This window comes from Ranitomeya imitator, chromosome 6 (assembly GCF_032444005.1).
Source record: "Ranitomeya imitator isolate aRanImi1 chromosome 6, aRanImi1.pri, whole genome shotgun sequence".
In the NCBI taxonomy this organism is placed as follows: domain Eukaryota; kingdom Metazoa; phylum Chordata; class Amphibia; order Anura; family Dendrobatidae; genus Ranitomeya; species Ranitomeya imitator.
Genome location: NC_091287.1, coordinates 395,189,714 through 395,210,899, shown reverse-complemented (window position 1 = coordinate 395,210,899; position 21,186 = coordinate 395,189,714).

Below are 21,186 nucleotides of genomic sequence, written 5' to 3'. Positions count from 1 at the left end.
ATTGCAGTCATTTGGTAAATTCTAAAAAGTTCATTTTTTTTCACATCACTCTGCACCCCATCTTGACTGAAAAAACAGAAATGTATTATTTTTTTGCAAATCTATTAAAAAAGAAAAACTGCAATATAACATGGTCGTACAGTGCCTTGCGAAAGTATTCGGCTCCCTGGAACATTTCAACCTTTTCCCACATATCATGCTTCAAAGATAAAGATACCAAATGTAAATTTTTGCTGAAGATTCAACAATAATTGTGAAGTTGAACAAAATTTATTGGTTATTTAAAATGTTTGTGGAAATTCAAAAACTGAAATGTGGGGCGTGCAATATTATTTGGCCCCTTTACTTTCAGTGCAGCAAACTCACTCCAGAAGTTCATTGTGGATCTCTGAATGATCCAATGGTGTCCTAAATGTTGATCAAAATAAAATTAAATAAAGATGCATTCACCCCTTCTGAGGAAGATATCCATCGAAACTCATGTCAAGGGGTACACTGGACTGTTTTTTTTAACTCTTGGTAACTATGACAATCACTGGCTCCTTTACAGAAAGCTAATTTACTTTGAGCTATGATGTGCATCTTTTGTCTCTGATCTGTCTTCATTTAATTTTATTTTGAGCTACTTAGATGATGTATGGTTCTTTGTATTATTCAATGATGATCACAGACCAGCCACAGCAATGTCTGGCTTTATGATCTGTTCATGTAATCTATATTCTCCTACACAGCACAGTTTTATGCACTTTATTAGGTAGAACTTTGTATGCTCTTGGTATATACATTTCTAACAATTATTATCAACCTAGGGATATGTGCAGTGTTGGATGTGTTTTCTCTATTTTTGTCAGGACATTGATTTTATTTAGTTCATCGGTCCAGTGTTTTGCTGTTCCATCTTTTCTGCAAGGTTGCTCTCATCTCCAATTGTTTTTTAATGAGTTTTTTTTTAAAAAACACTGTGTAACTTAATAAAACTATGTTGTTTTGAAAAATTATGTTTGGAGGACCTTTGTCATTTTACATTTAGTGACCAGATATAGCAGATCCTCATTTAAATCAAAATGTGGAAACTTGGTGTCAGCCGCCGGCTCTTGAGTGACTCCATTTATCACAGTTACATTGTCAATTTTCATTTTTAGAGTAAAATCCCCTATTTGAGCAACCCCAAATTTTCCCCAGAAACCCCCAGTTCAGGAATTTTAGCTTCATTTGTCACCATCTCATCCTCATCACCAGTAAGGACACACAGGGGAAAATTATCCACCTCAGACTGCCATGGGGATTCATCACAGTGGAACCGGCTACTGTCTGAGTCACTTTGTACTCCCATCTTACGCCATATGACCCAAAAGAAGCTAAAGTCCCTCCCTATTATCACCATGTTTAGTAGGCTCTTAACCACTCCATCGTAAAGGATCTCAGACCCACAATTCTTTTTTATAGTCACTTGGCATCTTTGGAATCCCCATGAAAACAGTGGACGCCCATGTGTTTTCCGGAGATCAACTGGTGGGGGAGTGTGGCCCTTACCAGAGTCCCCAAACTCCCCTAGTCCAAGAGTTTCGACATCAGTGCCCAATTTATTGTTACATGACATGCCTGTGGTCCCTCACCAGGGCTGATAGTCCACACTGCAGGCGGGATAGGCATAGTACGAATAGTGCCTCCCAAGGCTGCAGTCCATCTGTTTATAGGACATAGGACAACGGCTGCTATATTTTCTTGGAAGGATGTGGATAAACCTGTCCATTACAACCCATTCTACCATCTGGGTTGGGGTGGAGGACTCCAACTTCTATACCAGATGCAGAAGATCAAACATTTGAGAGCAAGGTTGTCACCGCAATTTTCCCAGTAGTGGACCCTTTGAGCTCGGACAGACACCTGAGCGTTCCAGTATCTCTGTTTTTAGTTTGGCATATTCCAGGGCATCCTGTAAGGCTAGGTAATAATAAGCCTTCTGGGGATCGCAAATTAGATAGGGTGCCAGCACCTCTGCCTACTGCTCTGGCGGCAGCTTCTCCCGCTCTGCCACCCTCTCAAACACAGTCAAAAAAGCTTCCACATCATCGCCCATGGTCATTTTTTCCATCACTCATCAGCTTCCGGACGAATGTGTTGTCACCTGGACTTGGGAAAGTGGCTACCCATCTATCACGAATTGTCTCTTCGAGTGACTCAATCTGCTGTTGTTGTTGTCGATCTGCTGCATAAGCAACTTACTTGTCTATTGCTGGGCTTTCACAAGGTGCTTAATCATGTCCTCCTGGGTTATGGCCTGCTTCACACAGGGCATGCGGTTTGTCCACAGCCATAACTCTTGCTTCCTCGGGAAATTGCCTGCAGTTCTAGCACCAACTATAGTAGATCGGCTCTGTCAGTTGCACATGGAGGTAGACAAAGGAATACTGTCTCTTTAAGCCTCTCTCTGGTTCATTAGCAGTGCTGCATAAGCCAGTGCAGAGTTAGTAAAAATAAACAAGGCCATTACAGCCTAAGGAAAAAAAAAACATAACATAGGGCCCTGTGCATGTTGTTACGGGAATCTGCCTGTTCATGAAAAATCAGCATCCACTGGTTCAGCTTCCTTGTCAGAACACATAGCACTATAGTTCCACTCTCCAGGCCTACTGAACACCTAATGACTCAAAAGGGTGACTATTTAAACCCCAGAACACACACTGGGGTGGAGCTAAGGTGGACAATCTCCTATCCACTCTGTGGTTGGCCACAAAAACCCAGCCCTTAAAATGGTTGATTAAACCCTCTCATCACATAGTGTGCTTGAGCAAACTTCTGGGTTTCAAATCACTGAAGCTAATAGCCTCAGTTAAACAATCTCACCTCCAGTACTCTTCCAGTGACTTTCTGACATATCCCCTCCACTGGCCAAAGTCACCTTTACTCACTAAGCAGGGAAGTTTGGACAGGGCATTTGCTTTACCATGTAGCTTCCTGGGCCTTTGCTCCCCATGGAAGCTGTAGTCCTGGAGCACCAGAAGCCACCTAGTTACCTAGGCATTCTTCCCATTCCTTTCCCTCACCCATCTTAGGAGCGCATGGGTTTGACACTAACCTGAACTTCTGGTCTAACAGGTAGTACCTGTGAGGACTGTATTGAGGATACTAAGGGGTGGACCCACTGGACCGTGACAACGATCCTCCCATGGGCATGCTGACCAGATGGACTGTTATGATTAGGTGACCTTGGAGCAGCATGAAAACTTTTACTGGAGTAGGTGGTAACTATACTGACCGCAAACCCTGATCTTAACAGCGCAACTAGAAGTAGCCGTGGGGTGTGCCTAACAAAACCTAGACACCTCGACACAGCCGGAGGACTAAATACCCCTATAGATGGAAATAGGAATACTATCTTGCCTCAGAGCAGAACCCCAAAGAATAGGCAGCCCCCCACAAATAATGACTGTGAGTAGTAGAGGAAAAGACACACGCAGGCAGGAAACAGGATTTAGCAAAAGAGGCCACTTCTAGCTAAATAGGAAAGGATAGGACAGGATACTAAGCGGTCAGTATTAAAATCCTTCCCAAAAATATCCACAGCAGAAAATACAAAAACTCCACCATCTAACTAAAGATGGGGAGCGTATATCTGCAACTCCAGAGAATCCAACAAGACTGAGAAAACACTGACACAGTCTAAGCTGGACAAGAGAAAACAAATGAATAGCACGGAATATAAGCACACTGCATGTGTGCCACAGAGAAATAAATAGACACTTATCTTTGCTGAATTGGCAGCTAAGCAGGAGAAGCCAGAAAGAGATCCAACTCTTCACAAGAAACATTGACAACTGGCAAGGACTAATGAATCCTGCACACCTAAATATCCCAGTCAGAACTGCAATCAGCAGATACACCTGGCCAGGACTGCGACTCAGAGACAACTGCATTCCCACCTACAACCACTGGAGGGAACCCAAAAGCAGAATTCACAACAGTACCCCCCCTTGAGGAGGGGTCACCGAACCCTCACCAGGGCCCCCAGGACAATCAGGATGAGCCAGATGAAAGGCACGGACCAAATCAGCAGCATGGACATCAGAGGCAAAAACCCATGAATTATCCTCCTGGCCATAACCCTTCCATTTGACAAGGTACTGAAGCCTCCGCCTCGAAAAACGAGAATCCAAAATCTTCTCAACCACATACTCCAACTCTCCATCAACCAACACAGGGTCCGGAGGATCAACAGAGGGAACAACGGGCACCACATATTTCCGCAATAAGGATCTATGGAAGACATTATGGATAGCAAAAGAGGCCGGAAGCGCCAAACGAAAAGACACCGGATTAATAATCTCAGAAATCTTATAAGGACCAATAAACCGAGGCTTAAACTTAGGGGAAGAAACCTTCATAGGAACATGACGGGAAGACAACCAGACCAGATCCCCAACCCGAAGCCGGGAACCAACACACCGACGACGGTTAGCAAAACGTTGAGCCTCCTCCTGAGACAACACCAAATTGTCCACCACATGAGCCCAACTCTGCTGCAACCTGTCAACCACAGAATCCACACCAGGACAGTCAGAAGGCTCAACCTGCCCAGAAGAAAAACGAGGATGAAAACCAAAATTACAAAAGAAAGGCGAAACCAAAGTAGCCGAACTAGCCCGATTATTTAGGGCAAACTCGGCCAATGGCAAGAAGGCCACCCAATCATCATGATCAGCAGACACAAAGCATCTCAAATAAGTCTCCAAAGTCTGATTAGTTCGCTTGGTCTGGCCATTTGTCTGAGGATGAAATGCAGAAGAAAAAGACAAATCAATGCCCAGCCTAGTACAAAAGGCCCGCCAAAACCTAGAAACAAACTGGGAACCTCTGTCGGACACAATATTCTCTGGAATACCATGCAAACGAACCACATGCTGAAAAAACAACAGATCCAAATCTGAAGAGGAAGGCAATTTAGGCAAAGGCACCAAATGAACCATCTTAGAGAACCGGTCACAAACAACCCAGATAACAGACATCTTCTGGGAGACCGGAAGATCAGAAATAAAATCCATCGAAATATGCGTCCAGGGCCTTTCAGGGACCGGCAATGGCAAAAGCAACCCACTAGCACGGGAAAAACAAGGCTTGGCCCGCGCACAAGTCCCACAGGACTGCACAAAAGAACGCACATCACGCGACAAAGAAGGCCACCAAAAGGACCTACCAACCAAGTCTCTGGTACCAAAAATGCTAGGATGACCAGCCAACACGGAACAGTGAACCTCAGAAATCACTCTACTAGTCCATCTGTCAGGAACAAACAGTTTCCCCACTGGACAGGGTCAGGTTTGTCAGCCTGAAATTCCTGAAGAACCCGTCGTAAATCAGGGGAAATGGCAGAAAGGACCACCCCTTCTTTCAGAATACCGACCGGTTCTAAGACCTCAGGAGAATAAGGCAAAAAACTCCTAGAGAGGGCATCAGCCTTAATATTCTTAGAACCCAGAAGGTACGAGACCACGAAATCAAAACGGGAAAAAAACAAGGACCATCGAGCCTATCTAGGATTCAGCCGTTTGGCAGACTCGAGGTAAATCAAATTCTTATGATCGGTCAAGACCACAATACGGTGCTTAGCTCCCTCAAGCCAATGTCGCCACTCCTCAAACGCCCACTTCATAGCCAACAACTCCCGATTGCCGACATCATAATTGCGTTCAGCAGGCGAAAACTTACGGGAAAAGAAGGCACACGGTTGCATTAAGGAACCAACAGGATCCCTCTGAGACAAAACGGCCCCTGCCCCAATCTCAGAAGCGTCAACCTCAACCTGAAACGGAAGAGAAACATCCGGTTGGCACAACACCGGAGCAGAAGTAAATCGATGTTTAAGCTCCTGAAAGGCAGAGACAGCCGCAGAGGACCAATTCGCCACATCAGCGCCTTTCTTCGTCAAATCGGTCAAGGGTTTAACCACGCTGGAAAAATTAGCAATGAAACGGCGATAAAAATTAGCAAAACCCCAAAATTTCTGAATGCTCTTCACTGATGTGGGCTGAATCCAATCATGAATGGCCTGAACCTTAACTGGATCCATCTCTATAGACGAGGTAGAAAAAATAAAGCCCAAAAAAGAAACCTTCTGCACCCCAAAGAGACACTTAGACCCTTTCACAAACAAAGCATTGTCACGAAGGATCTGAAATACCATCCTGACCTGTTGCACATGAAACTCCCAATCATCAAAAAAAATCAAAATATCGTCCAAATATACAATCAAGAATTTATCAAGGTAAGTCCGGAAGATATCATGCATGAAGGACTGAAAAACAGATGGAGCATTAGAGAGTCCGAATGGCATCACAAGGTATTCAAAATGGCCTTCGGGCGTGTTAAACGCAGTTTTCCATTCATCACCCTGCTTAATACGAACAAGATTATATGCCCCCCGAAGGTCAATCTTCGTAAACCAACTAGCTCCCTTAATCCTAGCAAATAAATCGGAAAGCAAAGGTAAAGGGTATTGAAACACCGTGATCTTATTCAAGAGGCGATAATCAATACAGGGTCTCAAGGAACCACCTTTTTTAGCAACAAAAAAGAACCCCACTCCCAACGGTGAAGAAGATGGTCGAATATGCCCTTTCTCCAAAGACTCCTTAAAATAGCTCCGCATGGCGGTATGTTCAGGCACAGACAGGTCGAAAAGTCGACCCTTAGGAAACTTACAGCCTGGAATCAAGTCAATAGCACAATCGCAGTCCCTGTGCGGTGGAAGGAAACTGGACTTGGGCTCATCGAATACATCCTGAAAATCAGACAAAAACTCTGGAATTTCAGAAGAGGAAGAAGAGGAGATTGACATCAAAGGAACATCATTATGAATCCCCTGACAACCCCAACTAGTCACAGACATGGACTTCCAATCCAACACAGGATTATGTACCTGCAACCACGAAAAACCCAGCACGATAGCATCATGCAAATTATGCAACACCAGAAATCGACAATCTTCCTGATGGGCTGGCGCCATGCGCATGGTCACCTGTGTCCAAAACTGGGACTTATTTTTAGCCAAGGGTGTAGCATCAATGCCCCTTAAAGGAATAGGGTTCTGCAAAGGCTGCAAGGGAAAACCACAACGCTTGGCAAACTCAAAGTCCATTAAGTTCAGGGCGGCGCCTGAATCCACAAACGCCATGACAGAAAATGATGACAATGAGCAGATCAAGGACACAGATAACAAAAATTTAGGTTGTACAGTACTGATGGTAATTGAACTGGCGATCCTCTTTGTCCGCTTAGGGCAGACAGAAATGACATGAGAAGCGTCGCCACAATAATAACACAACCTATTCTGACGTCTGAAACCTTGTCGTTCCATTCTAGACAAAATCCTATCACACTGCATTGGCTCAGGAATTTGCTCTGAGGATAACGCCACAGCGCACACAGTTCTGCGCTCCCACAAGCGCCGGTCAATCTGAATGGCCAGAGACATAGAATCACTCAGACCGGAACGCGTGGGAAACCATAACATCCTTAACGGATTCAGAAAGACCCTTTCTGAAAATTGCCGCCAAAGCATCATTATTCCATTTAGTCAACACAGACCATTTTCTGAATTTCTGACAATACAATTCTGCCGCCTCTTGACCCTGAGACAGGGCCAACAAGGTCTTCTCAGCTTGATCCACAGAATTAGGTTCATCATATAATAATCCTAATGCCTGAAAAAAGGAGTCTACATTAAGCAAAGCCGGATTCCCAGATTCCAGGGAAAACGCCCAATCCTGCGGGTCGCCACGCAGCAGGGAGATGACGATTTTAACCTGCTGAATGGAATCACCGGAGGATCGAGGTGTCAAAGCAAAAAACAGTTTACAGTTGTTTTTAAAACTCAAAAATTTGGACCTGTCACCAAAAAACAAATCAGGAGTAGGAATCTTCGGTTCTAAAACAGGAGTCTGAACAATGTAATCAGAAATACCCTGTACCCTGGCAGCAAGCTGGTCTACACGAGAAGCTAATTCCTGAACATTCATGCTAGCACAAGGCTCTTCAGCCACCCAGAGATTAAGAGGGAGGAGAAGACAAAGTAGACTGAAGAAAAAAAATGGCTCAAGACCTTTCTTCCCTTCTTCTGAGATGCATTTAACTCATTATTGGCCAGTTGTACTGTTATGATTAGGTGACTTTGGAGCAGCATGAAAACTTTCACTGGAGTAGGTGGTAACTATACTGACCACAAACCCTGATCTTAATACTGCAACTAGAAGTAGCCGTGGGGTGTGCCTAACAAAACCTAGACACCTCGACACAGCCGGAGGACTAAATACCCCTATAGATGGAAATAGGAATACTATCTTGCCTCAGAGCAGAACCCCAAAGAATAGGCAGCCCCCCACAAATAATGACTGTGAGTAGTAGAGGAAAAGACACACGCAGGCAGGAAACAGGATTTAGCAAAAGAGGCCACTTCTAGCTAAATAGGAAAGGATAGGACAGGATACTAAGCGGTCAGTATTAAAATCCTTCCCAAAAATATCCACAGCAGAAAATACAAAAACTCCACCATCTAACTAAAGATGGGGAGCGTATATCTGCAACTCCAGAGAATCCAACAAGACTGAGAAAACACTGACACAGTCTAAGCTGGACAAGAGAAAACAAATGAATAGCACAGAATATAAGCACACTGCATGTGTGCCACAGAGAAAGAAACAGACACTTATCTTTGCTGAATTGGCAGCTAAGCAGGAGAAGCCAGAAAGAGATCCAACTCTTCACAAGAAACATTGACAACTGGCAAGGACTAATGAATCCTGCACACCTAAATATCCCAGTCAGAACTGCAATCAGCAGATACACCTGGCCAGGACTGCGACTCAGAGACAACTGCATTCGCACCTACAACCACTGGAGGGAACCCAAAAGCAGAATTCACAACAATGGACCACAATGGGAGCAGTAGGGGCAGACCCTCGGGAGACTATCACCATGGCAGCTGGTAGGCTTGGAAGGACAGGAAAGCGACTCATGGAGACACTGACTGGATGAAGGATGAGAACTGACAGGCTGGAGACAGGAACACGAGCAGGGCGAAGGACACCAACGGGCAGGCAGGACACTGAAGAACAGACAGGATGGAGAACAAGGGCTGGATCTAAGGAAAGAATAGGCAGACGAACAAAGTCAGATAACAGGGAACGCTGAACAGGCGTGCTGTCAGAATCACTTGTAAACACAAATGAGAAACAGACAAAGCAAAGCGGAAGAGGCAGAGTAATAAAGGCAGCGCCACGCAGTACTTCCGGGTAGGAGTCCTCCTGGATGATAGAGAGGACAAGCGAGAGGAAGGCCCGGAGAACTCAGAAGTATGTGCGCGCAGCACAGAACTCAGTGCGCATGCGCACCTGACGGGAGGCAGACGCCGGGTGGGAGCGCTGAGAAGAAGAGCGCCGGCGAGGATTGACAGCTGCAGAGGTGCGCCGAGATGCCAAATGGAGGTAAGTATGGAAGGAGTCAGGAGGCGGTGGCAGCAGCGGCAGTGATGTGACAGTACCCCGTCTTTACGCCCCCCTTTTTTAAGCAAGAAAGAAATCTAGCCCAAATTTGTGGTGCCTGGATGTTCTTCTGAGGCTCCCAGGATCTCTCCTCAGGACCAAAACCCTACATGATGACCAAAAACAAAGTTCTACATCTCAACTAGAGTTGAGCGACTTTTACTTTTTTAGGATCGAGTCGGAGCCAGGAATCGCGGAATACGTCACGGCGGTGGAGCAGAGAGAGGTAAGTATTTCAACTTTGCAAGTGCTGTGATCCTGAGCAAGCAGGGAGGCCCACTCGTTGGCACTTGGCACTGGCACAGGGCCCCTCATAGTACGGCAGTGTGTTTGACGGCGGGTGGCGCCTCCCACTGCCAGAGACACTTTTGCGTACTATGAGGGGCCCTGTGCCAGTGACGTTGCCAACGAGTATGCCCCCCACCTGATGAAGGAACCTGCACTATCATCTGCACCTTCCTCTTTGTCCCCATGTAAGGTGGTATAGTATACGGGAAGGGGAACCTGACTTTCAGCAGGGTCAGATTCAGGCTGTGTAGAGTGCAAGGGGAATGTAGTGGTCTGGGTCAATGTACCAGCAGACTCATCTAGCAGTAGCTGGGTAATGGGCAGGATGAGGAGGAAACAATGTTAGTAGGCCCAAAATAAAAAAAATAGGCCAAAAGCAGTTCAAAATTGGTAACAGGACTAAACAGACGGCATAGCTTTGTTCAGTGGAGGACAACTGTAATGAGTGGCGCAGACACAATTAGTAGGCCCAAATACAAAAGTAGGCTAAATGCAGTTAAAAATTGGTAACAGGACTAAACAGGCAGCATTGCTTTGTTCAGTGGAGGACAACTTTAATGAGTGGTGCAGACACAATTTGTAGTCCCACAATAAAAAGTAGGCTAAATGCAGTTCAAAATTGGTAACAGGACTAAACAGGCGGCATAGCTTTGTTCAGTGGAGGACAACTGTAATGAGTGGCGCAGACACAGTAGGCCCAAAACAAAAAAGTAGGCTAAAAGCAGTTAAAAATTGGTAACAGGACTAAATAGGCGGCATTGCTTTGTTCAGTGGAGGATAACTGTAATGAGTGGCGCAGACACAGTTAGTAGGCCCAAAATAAAAAAGTAGGCTAAAAGCAGTTCAAAATAGGTAACAGGACTAAACAGGCGGCATAGCTTTGTTCAGTGGAGGACAACTGTAATGAGTGGCGCAGACACAGTTAGTAGGCCCAAATACAAAAGTAGGCTAAATGCAGTTCAAAATTGGTAACAGGACAAAACAGGCGGCATAGCTTTGTTCAGTGGAGGACAACTGTAATGAGTGGCACAGACACAGTTAGTAGGCCCAAATACAAAAGTAGGCTAAATGCAGTTCAAAATTGGTAACAGGACTAAACAGGCGGCCTAGCTTTGTTCAGTGGAGGACAACTGTAATGAGTGGCGCAGACACAGTAGGCCCAAAACAAAAAAGTAGGCTAAAAGCAGTTAAAAATTGGTAACAGGACTAAATAGGCGGCATTGCTTTGTTCAGTGGAGGATAACTGTAATGAGTGGCGCAGAAACAGTTAGTAGGCCCAAAATAAAAAAGTAGGCTAAAAGCAGTTCAAAATAGGTAACAGGACTAAACAGGCGGCATAGCTTTGTTCAGTGGAGGACAACTGTAATGAGTGGCACAAACACAGTTTGTAGGCCCAACTAAAAAAGTTGGCTAAATGCAGTTCAAAATTGGTAACAGGACTAAACAGGCAGCCTAGCTTTGTTCAGTGGAGGACAACTGTAATGAGTGGCACAAACACAGTTTGTAGGCCCAACTAAAAAAGTTGGCTAAATGCAGTTCAAAATTGGTAACAGGACTAAACAGGCGGCATAGCTTTGTTCAGTGGAGGACAACTGTAATGAGTGGCGCAAACACAGTTTGTAGGCCCAACTAAAAAAGTTGGCTAAATGCAGTTCAAAATTGGTAACAGGACTAAACAGGCGGCATAGCTTTGTTCAGTGGAGGACAACTGTAATGAGTGGCGCAGACACAGTTAGTAGGCCCAACTAAAAAAGTTGGCTAAAAGCAGTTCAAAATTGGTAACAGGACTAAAAAGACGGCCTAGCTTTGTCCAGTGGAGAACAACTGTAATGAGTGGCGCAGACACAGTTAGTAGGCCCAAAATAAAAAAAGTTGGCTAAATGCAGTTCAAAATTGGTAACAGGACTAAACAGGCAGCCTAGCTTTGTTCAGTGGAGGACAACTTTAATGAGTGGCGCAGACACAGTTCGTAGGCCCAAATACAAAAGTAGGCTAAATGCAGTTCAAAATTGGTAACAGGAATAAACAGGCGGCATAGCTAGGTACTGGGGTGGGCTCCTCTGCTGAGTAGCAGACAGTGGTAGTAGGCGCAAAGTATTAACTGGTCTAAATGGAGGCCAGGGCCCCTGTATATTTTAACTATCATCTATCATTTCAACAAATTTGTATTGGCAGTGCCATTGAATGATTTAACAGCACAGACTACACAGTGGTGGAGCAGGGAGAGGTAAGTATTGCAAGTGGTAGAGCACTGTTCGAGCTGAGGGGGAACACTCTCTTGTGGGTGGCGGAACTGGTACAGGGCCCCTCATATTACGACGGTGTGTCTGACGTTGGTTGTGCACCACCACCATCAGAGACACTTCATTATACTATGACCGACCCTGTGCCAGTGCCGTCGCCCAAGAGTGGGCGCACCCACCTGTCTAGGCAAACTGCACTCGAAAGGGTGCTTGCGCCAGATGGTGACCACGGCCCTGTGGGGGGAGTCAGCCCATTTAGGGAGGTATAAAAATGGCCTATGGTGGACATTCAGCAGCTGCAAATGGCAGAATTGGAGAAGTCAGTAAGAGGAGGCAAAAAGCAAGACATTTTTCAGGCAAGCTACGTGTCAGCAGGAGAAGGTGGGGCAAAATAACTTGAAATCCATGATTGGTTCATTTTAATGAAGGTTAGATCATCAACATTCTGGGTAGCCAGACATGTCCTTTTTTCGGTCAGTATTGAACCAGCAGCACTGAAGACTCTTTGTGATAGCACACTAGAAGCAGGGCAAGCGAGCTCCTGTAATGCATATACTGCCAATTCAGGCCAGGTATCTATTTTAGATGCCCAGTAATCAAAGGGGAATGACCTGTGAGGGAGAACATCGATAAGGGAGGAAAAGTAGTTCATAACCATACTGGACAAATGCTGTCTCCTGTCACTTCGAATCGATGCAGCACTACCTGTCGTGTCAGTGGTCATTGCGAAATAACTCCACAACCTGGTCATAAAACCCCTCTGTCCAATGCCACTTCAGATTTGTGCACCTCTAACACTTCTGCCATGTTGCCCCCTACAGCTCGTGTGAGAACCATCACCGCCGCTGTGTGCTGGGAATGCCTGAACCAAACAGTCTTCAAGAGTTGCTTGTTTGGCAGCCAATATTTGCTAACGGTTCTCATGTGACATGATATTTTGTAATTTTCCTTTATATCGTGGATCCAGGAGGCAGCCAACCAGTAATTGTCATCCGTCATCATTTTGATAATGCGGGGGTCCCTTTTTAGGATACACAAGGCATACTCAGCCATGTGGGCCAATGTTCCAGGTGTCAATTCACTGCTTGTGCTGGGTTGAGGAGCACTTTTTTGCAAATCAACATCACTTGTGTCCCGCAAAAACCCTGTACCTGACCTTGCAACGCTACCAGTTTCTATTGCCCCTTGTGAAGCATCCTCCTCCCATAAATATTCATCCCCATCATCCTCCTCCTCCTCCTCTTCATCCGCCACCTCATCCAGGAGAGTTCCCTGAGCAGACAATGGCTGACTGTCATCAAGGCTTCCCTCTTCCTCGGCTGCAGACGCCAGCTCCTTAATGTGCATCAAACTTTGCATCAGCAGTGGGATGATCATGCTTATGATGGCGTCGTCTGCAGTTACCAGCCGTGTGCATTCCTCAAAACACTGAAGGACTTGACAGAGGTCTTGGAGCTTCGACCACTGCACACCAGACAACTCCATGTCTGCCATCCAACTGCCTGCCCGTGCATGTGTATCCTCCCACAAATTAATTACAGCACGCCTTTGTTCGCACAGCCTCTGAACCATGTGCAGTGTGGAGTTCCACTTTATTGCAACATCGATTATTAGGCTGTTCTGGGGAAGATTAAGCGATTGCTGATGGTTCAGCATACGGCTGGAGTGTACGGGCGACCGGCGGATGTGCGAGCAAAGTCTTTGCACCTTCAGGAGCAGGGCTGGTAACTCCGGATAATTTTTGAGGAAGCACTGCACCACCAGGTTCAAGATGTAAGCCAGGCAAGGTATGTGTTTAAGTTCTGAAAGGGCTATGGCAGCCATAAAATTCCTTCCGTTATCACTGACTACCTTGCCTGCCTCAAGATGTACACTGCCCAGCCATGACTGAGTTTGTTGCTGCAAGTACTCGGCCAGTACTTTCGCGGTGTGTCTGTTGTCGCCCAAACACTTCATTTCTAACACAGCCTGCTGACGCTTATTACTAGATGTTTGATAATGGGACACCTCGTGTGCAACACTGGCAGCTGCGGATGGAGTGGTCGTGCGACTGCGCTCTGTGGACGAGCTTTCGCTTCTGGAGGAGGAGGAGTGGCGAACGCCTAGAGCCAACTGTTTCCTAGACCGTGGGCTAGGCAGAACTGTCCCACTATGGCTGTCCCCTGTGGACCCTGCATCCACCACATTAACCCAGTGTGCCGTGATGGACACGTAACGTCCCTGGCCATGCCTACTGGTCCATGCATCTGTTGTGAGGTGCACCTTTCTACTGACTGATTGCCTCAGTGCATGGACAATGCGGTCTTTGACATGCTGGTGCAGGGCTGGGATGGTTTTTCTCGCAAAGAAGTGTCGACTGGGTAGGTCATAGCGTGGTACTGCATAGGCCATCAGGGCTTTGAAAGCTTTGCTTTCAACCAACCGGTAGGGCATCATCTCTAACGAGATTAGTCTAGCAATGTGGGCGTTCAAACCCTGTGTACGCGGATGAGAGGATGAGTACTTTCTTTTCCTAACAAGAGTCTCTTGTAGGGTGAGCTGGACTGGAGAGGTGCATATGGTGGAACTAGCGGTGGTGGTGGTGGTGGACATGGCGGATTGAGAGAGGGTTGGTGATGGTATTCTCAATGTTGGCCTACATACAGTGTTTCCTACCAATAACCTTGTGATTCCCTGACTGCTTTGGCCTTGCGACGATACCTCCATATTTGCTGCTAGTAGTGTCCTAACCGGTGGACTTACAGTGAGGGAAGCAATGTAGCATTGCTGACTACCTTCATTCTGAGCAGGTGCACCAACGGTATGGGACGTTTGGTAGTAAGTCCAGGCTTGCAAGTGCATGCTGGTTAAATGTCTAAGCATGCACGTTGTATTTAAATTTTGAAAATTTTGTATTGAGGATACTAAGGGGTGGACCCACTGGACCGTGACAACGATCCTCCCATGGGCATGCTGACCAGATGGACTGTTATGATTAGGTGACCTTGGAGCAGCATGAAAACTTTTACTGGAGTAGGTGGTAACTATACTGACCGCAAACCCTGATCTTAACAGCGCAACTAGAAGTAGCCGTGGGGTGTGCCTAACAAAACCTAGACACCTCGACACAGCCGGAGGACTAAATACCCCTATAGATGGAAATAGGAATACTATCTTGCCTCAGAGCAGAACCCCAAAGAATAGGCAGCCCCCCACAAATAATGACTGTGAGTAGTAGAGGAAAAGACACACGCAGGCAGGAAACAGGATTTAGCAAAAGAGGCCACTTCTAGCTAAATAGGAAAGGATAGGACAGGATACTAAGCGGTCAGTATTAAAATCCTTCCCAAAAATATCCACAGCAGAAAATACAAAAACTCCACCATCTAACTAAAGATGGGGAGCGTATATCTGCAACTCCAGAGAATCCAACAAGACTGAGAAAACACTGACACAGTCTAAGCTGGACAAGAGAAAACAAATGAATAGCACGGAATATAAGCACACTGCATGTGTGCCACAGAGAAATAAATAGACACTTATCTTTGCTGAATTGGCAGCTAAGCAGGAGAAGCCAGAAAGAGATCCAACTCTTCACAAGAAACATTGACAACTGGCAAGGACTAATGAATCCTGCACACCTAAATATCCCAGTCAGAACTGCAATCAGCAGATACACCTGGCCAGGACTGCGACTCAGAGACAACTGCATTCCCACCTACAACCACTGGAGGGAACCCAAAAGCAGAATTCACAACAGTACCCCCCCTTGAGGAGGGGTCACCGAACCCTCACCAGGGCCCCCAGGACAATCAGGATGAGCCAGATGAAAGGCACGGACCAAATCAGCAGCATGGACATCAGAGGCAAAAACCCATGAATTATCCTCCTGGCCATAACCCTTCCATTTGACAAGGTACTGAAGCCTCCGCCTCGAAAAACGAGAATCCAAAATCTTCTCAACCACATACTCCAACTCTCCATCAACCAACACAGGGTCCGGAGGATCAACAGAGGGAACAACGGGCACCACATATTTCCGCAATAAGGATCTATGGAAGACATTATGGATAGCAAAAGAGGCCGGAAGCGCCAAACGAAAAGACACCGGATTAATAATCTCAGAAATCTTATAAGGACCAATAAACCGAGGCTTAAACTTAGGGGAAGAAACCTTCATAGGAACATGACGGGAAGACAACCAGACCAGATCCCCAACCCGAAGCCGGGAACCAACACACCGACGACGGTTAGCAAAACGTTGAGCCTCCTCCTGAGACAACACCAAATTGTCCACCACATGAGCCCAACTCTGCTGCAACCTGTCAACCACAGAATCCACACCAGGACAGTCAGAAGGCTCAACCTGCCCAGAAGAAAAACGAGGATGAAAACCAAAATTACAAAAGAAAGGCGAAACCAAAGTAGCCGAACTAGCCCGATTATTTAGGGCAAACTCGGCCAATGGCAAGAAGGCCACCCAATCATCATGATCAGCAGACACAAAGCATCTCAAATAAGTCTCCAAAGTCTGATTAGTTCGCTTGGTCTGGCCATTTGTCTGAGGATGAAATGCAGAAGAAAAAGACAAATCAATGCCCAGCCTAGTACAAAAGGCCCGCCAAAACCTAGAAACAAACTGGGAACCTCTGTCGGACACAATATTCTCTGGAATACCATGCAAACGAACCACATGCTGAAAAAACAACAGATCCAAATCTGAAGAGGAAGGCAATTTAGGCAAAGGCACCAAATGAACCATCTTAGAGAACCGGTCACAAACAACCCAGATAACAGACATCTTCTGGGAGACCGGAAGATCAGAAATAAAATCCATCGAAATATGCGTCCAGGGCCTTTCAGGGACCGGCAATGGCAAAAGCAACCCACTAGCACGGGAACAACAAGGCTTGGCCCGCGCACAAGTCCCACAGGACTGCACAAAAGAACGCACATCACGCGACAAAGAAGGCCACCAAAAGGACCTACCAACCAAGTCTCTGGTACCAAAAATGCTAGGATGACCAGCCAACACGGAACAGTGAACCTCAGAAATCACTCTACTAGTCCATCTGTCAGGAACAAACAGTTTCCCCACTGGACAGGGTCAGGTTTGTCAGCCTGAAATTCCTGAAGAACCCGTCGTAAATCAGGGGAAATGGCAGAAAGGACCACCCCTTCTTTCAGAATACCGACCGGTTCTAAGACCTCAGGAGAATAAGGCAAAAAACTCCTAGAGAGGGCATCAGCCTTAATATTCTTAGAACCCAGAAGGTACAAGACCACGAAATCAAAACGGGAAAAAAACAAGGACCATCGAGCCTATCTAGGATTCAGCCGTTTGGCAGACTCGAGGTAAATCAAATTCTTATGATCGGTCAAGACCACAATACGGTGCTTAGCTCCCTCAAGCCAATGTCGCCACTCCTCAAACGCCCACTTCATAGCCAACAACTCCCGATTGCCGACATCATAATTGCGTTCAGCAGGCGAAAACTTACGGGAAAAGAAGGCACACGGTTGCATTAAGGAACCAACAGGATCCCTCTGAGACAAAACGGCCCCTGCCCCAATCTCAGAAGCGTCAACCTCAACCTGAAACGGAAGAGAAACATCCGGTTGGCACAACACCGGAGCAGAAGTAAATCGATGTTTAAGCTCCTGAAAGGCAGAGACAGCCGCAGAGGACCAATTCGCCACATCAGCGCCTTTCTTCGTCAAATCGGTCAAGGGTTTAACCACGCTGGAAAAATTAGCAATGAAACGGCGATAAAAATTAGCAAAACCCCAAAATTTCTGAATGCTCTTCACTGATGTGGGCTGAATCCAATCATGAATGGCCTGAACCTTAACTGGATCCATCTCTATAGACGAGGTAGAAAAAATAAAGCCCAAAAAAGAAACCTTCTGCACCCCAAAGAGACACTTAGACCCTTTCACAAACAAAGCATTGTCACGAAGGATCTGAAATACCATCCTGACCTGTTGCACATGAAACTCCCAATCATCAAAAAAAATCAAAATATCGTCCAAATATACAATCAAGAATTTATCAAGGTAAGTCCGGAAGATATCATGCATGAAGGACTGAAAAACAGATGGAGCATTAGAGAGTCCGAATGGCATCACAAGGTATTCAAAATGGCCTTCGGGCGTGTTAAACGCAGTTTTCCATTCATCACCCTGCTTAATACGAACAAGATTATATGCCCCCCGAAGGTCAATCTTCGTAAACCAACTAGCTCCCTTAATCCTAGCAAACAAATCGGAAAGCAAAGGTAAAGGGTATTGAAACACCGTGATCTTATTCAAGAGGCGATAATCAATACAGGGTCTCAAGGAACCACCTTTTTTAGCAACAAAAAAGAACCCCACTCCCAACGGTGAAGAAGATGGTCGAATATGCCCTTTCTCCAAAGACTCCTTAAAATAGCTCCGCATGGCGGTATGTTCAGGCACAGACAGGTCGAAAAGTCGACCCTTAGGAAACTTACAGCCTGGAATCAAGTCAATAGCACAATCGCAGTCCCTGTGCGGTGGAAGGAAACTGGACTTGGGCTCATCGAATACATCCTGAAAATCAGACAAAAACTCTGGAATTTCAGAAGAGGAAGAAGAGGAGATTGACATCAAAGGAACATCATTATGAATCCCCTGACAACCCCAACTAGTCACAGACATGGACTTCCAATCCAACACAGGATTATGTACCTGCAACCACGAAAAACCCAGCACGATAGCATCATGCAAATTATGCAACACCAGAAATCGACAATCTTCCTGATGGGCTGGCGCCATGCGCATGGTCACCTGTGTCCAAAACTGGGACTTATTTTTAGCCAAGGGTGTAGCATCAATGCCCCTTAAAGGAATAGGGTTCTGCAAAGGCTGCAAGGGAAAACCACAACGCTTGGCAAACTCAAAGTCCATTAAGTTCAGGGCGGCGCCTGAATCCACAAACGCCATGACAGAAAATGATGACAATGAGCAGATCAAGGACACAGATAACAAAAATTTAGGTTGTACAGTACTGATGGTAATTGAACTGGCGATCCTCTTTGTCCGCTTAGGGCAGACAGAAATGACATGAGAAGCGTCGCCACAATAATAACACAACCTATTCTGACGTCTGAAACCTTGTCGTTCCATTCTAGACAAAATCCTATCACACTGCATTGGCTCAGGAATTTGCTCTGAGGATAACGCCACAGCGCACACAGTTCTGCGCTCCCACAAGCGCCGGTCAATCTGAATGGCCAGAGACATAGAATCACTCAGACCGGAACGCGTGGGAAACCATAACATCCTTAACGGATTCAGAAAGACCCTTTCTGAAAATTGCCGCCAAAGCATCATTATTCCATTTAGTCAACACAGACCATTTTCTGAATTTCTGACAATACAATTCTGCCGCCTCTTGACCCTGAGACAGGGCCAACAAGGTCTTCTCAGCTTGATCCACAGAATTAGGTTCATCATATAATAATCCTAATGCCTGAAAAAAGGAGTCTACATTAAGCAAAGCCGGATTCCCAGATTCCAGGGAAAACGCCCAATCCTGCGGGTCGCCACGCAGCAGGGAGATGACGATTTTAACCTGCTGAATGGAATCACCGGAGGATCGAGGTGTCAAAGCAAAAAACAGTTTACAGTTGTTTTTAAAACTCAAAAATTTGGACCTGTCACCAAAAAACAAATCAGGAGTAGGAATCTTCGGTTCTAAAACAGGAGTCTGAACAATGTAATCAGAAATACCCTGTACCCTGGCAGCAAGCTGGTCTACACGAGAAGCTAATTCCTGAACATTCATGCTAGCACAAGGCTCTTCAGCCACCCAGAGATTAAGAGGGAGGAGAAGACAAAGTAGACTGAAGAAAAAAAATGGCTCAAGACCTTTCTTCCCTTCTTCTGAGATGCATTTAACTCATTATTGGCCAGTTGTACTGTTATGATTAGGTGACTTTGGAGCAGCATGAAAACTTTCACTGGAGTAGGTGGTAACTATACTGACCACAAACCCTGATCTTAATACTGCAACTAGAAGTAGCCGTGGGGTGTGCCTAACAAAACCTAGACACCTCGACACAGCCGGAGGACTAAATACCCCTATAGATGGAAATAGGAATACTATCTTGCCTCAGAGCAGAACCCCAAAGAATAGGCAGCCCCCCACAAATAATGACTGTGAGTAGTAGAGGAAAAGACACACGCAGGCAGGAAACAGGATTTAGCAAAAGAGGCCACTTCTAGCTAAATAGGAAAGGATAGGACAGGATACTAAGCGGTCAGTATTAAAATCCTTCCCAAAAATATCCACAGCAGAAAATACAAAAACTCCACCATCTAACTAAAGATGGGGAGCGTATATCTGCAACTCCAGAGAATCCAACAAGACTGAGAAAACACTGACACAGTCTAAGCTGGACAAGAGAAAACAAATGAATAGCACAGAATATAAGCACACTGCATGTGTGCCACAGAGAAAGAAACAGACACTTATCTTTGCTGAATTGGCAGCTAAGCAGGAGAAGCCAGAAAGAGATCCAACTCTTCACAAGAAACATTGACAACTGGCAAGGACTAATGAATCCTGCACACCTAAATATCCCAGTCAGAACTGCAATCAGCAGATACACCTGGCCAGGACTGCGACTCAGAGACAACTGCATTCGCACCTACAACCACTGGAGGGAACCCAAAAGCAGAATTCACAACAATGGACCACAATGGGAGCAGTAGGGGCAGACCCTCGGGAGACTATCACCATGGCAGCTGGTAGGCTTGGAAGGACAGGAAAGCGACTCATGGAGACACTGACTGGATGAAGGATGAGAACTGACAGGCTGGAGACAGGAACACGAGCAGGGCGAAGGACACCAACGGGCAGGCAGGACACTGAAGAACAGACAGGATGGAGAACAAGGGCTGGATCTAAGGAAAGAATAGGCAGAAGAACAAAGTCAGATAACAGGGAACGCTGAACAGGCGTGCTGTCAGAATCACTTGTAAACACAAATGAGAAACAGACAAAGCAAAGCGGAAGAGGCAGAGTAATAAAGGCAGCGCCACGCAGTACTTCCGGGTAGGAGTCCTCCTGGATGATAGAGAGGACAAGCGAGAGGAAGGCCCGGAGAACTCAG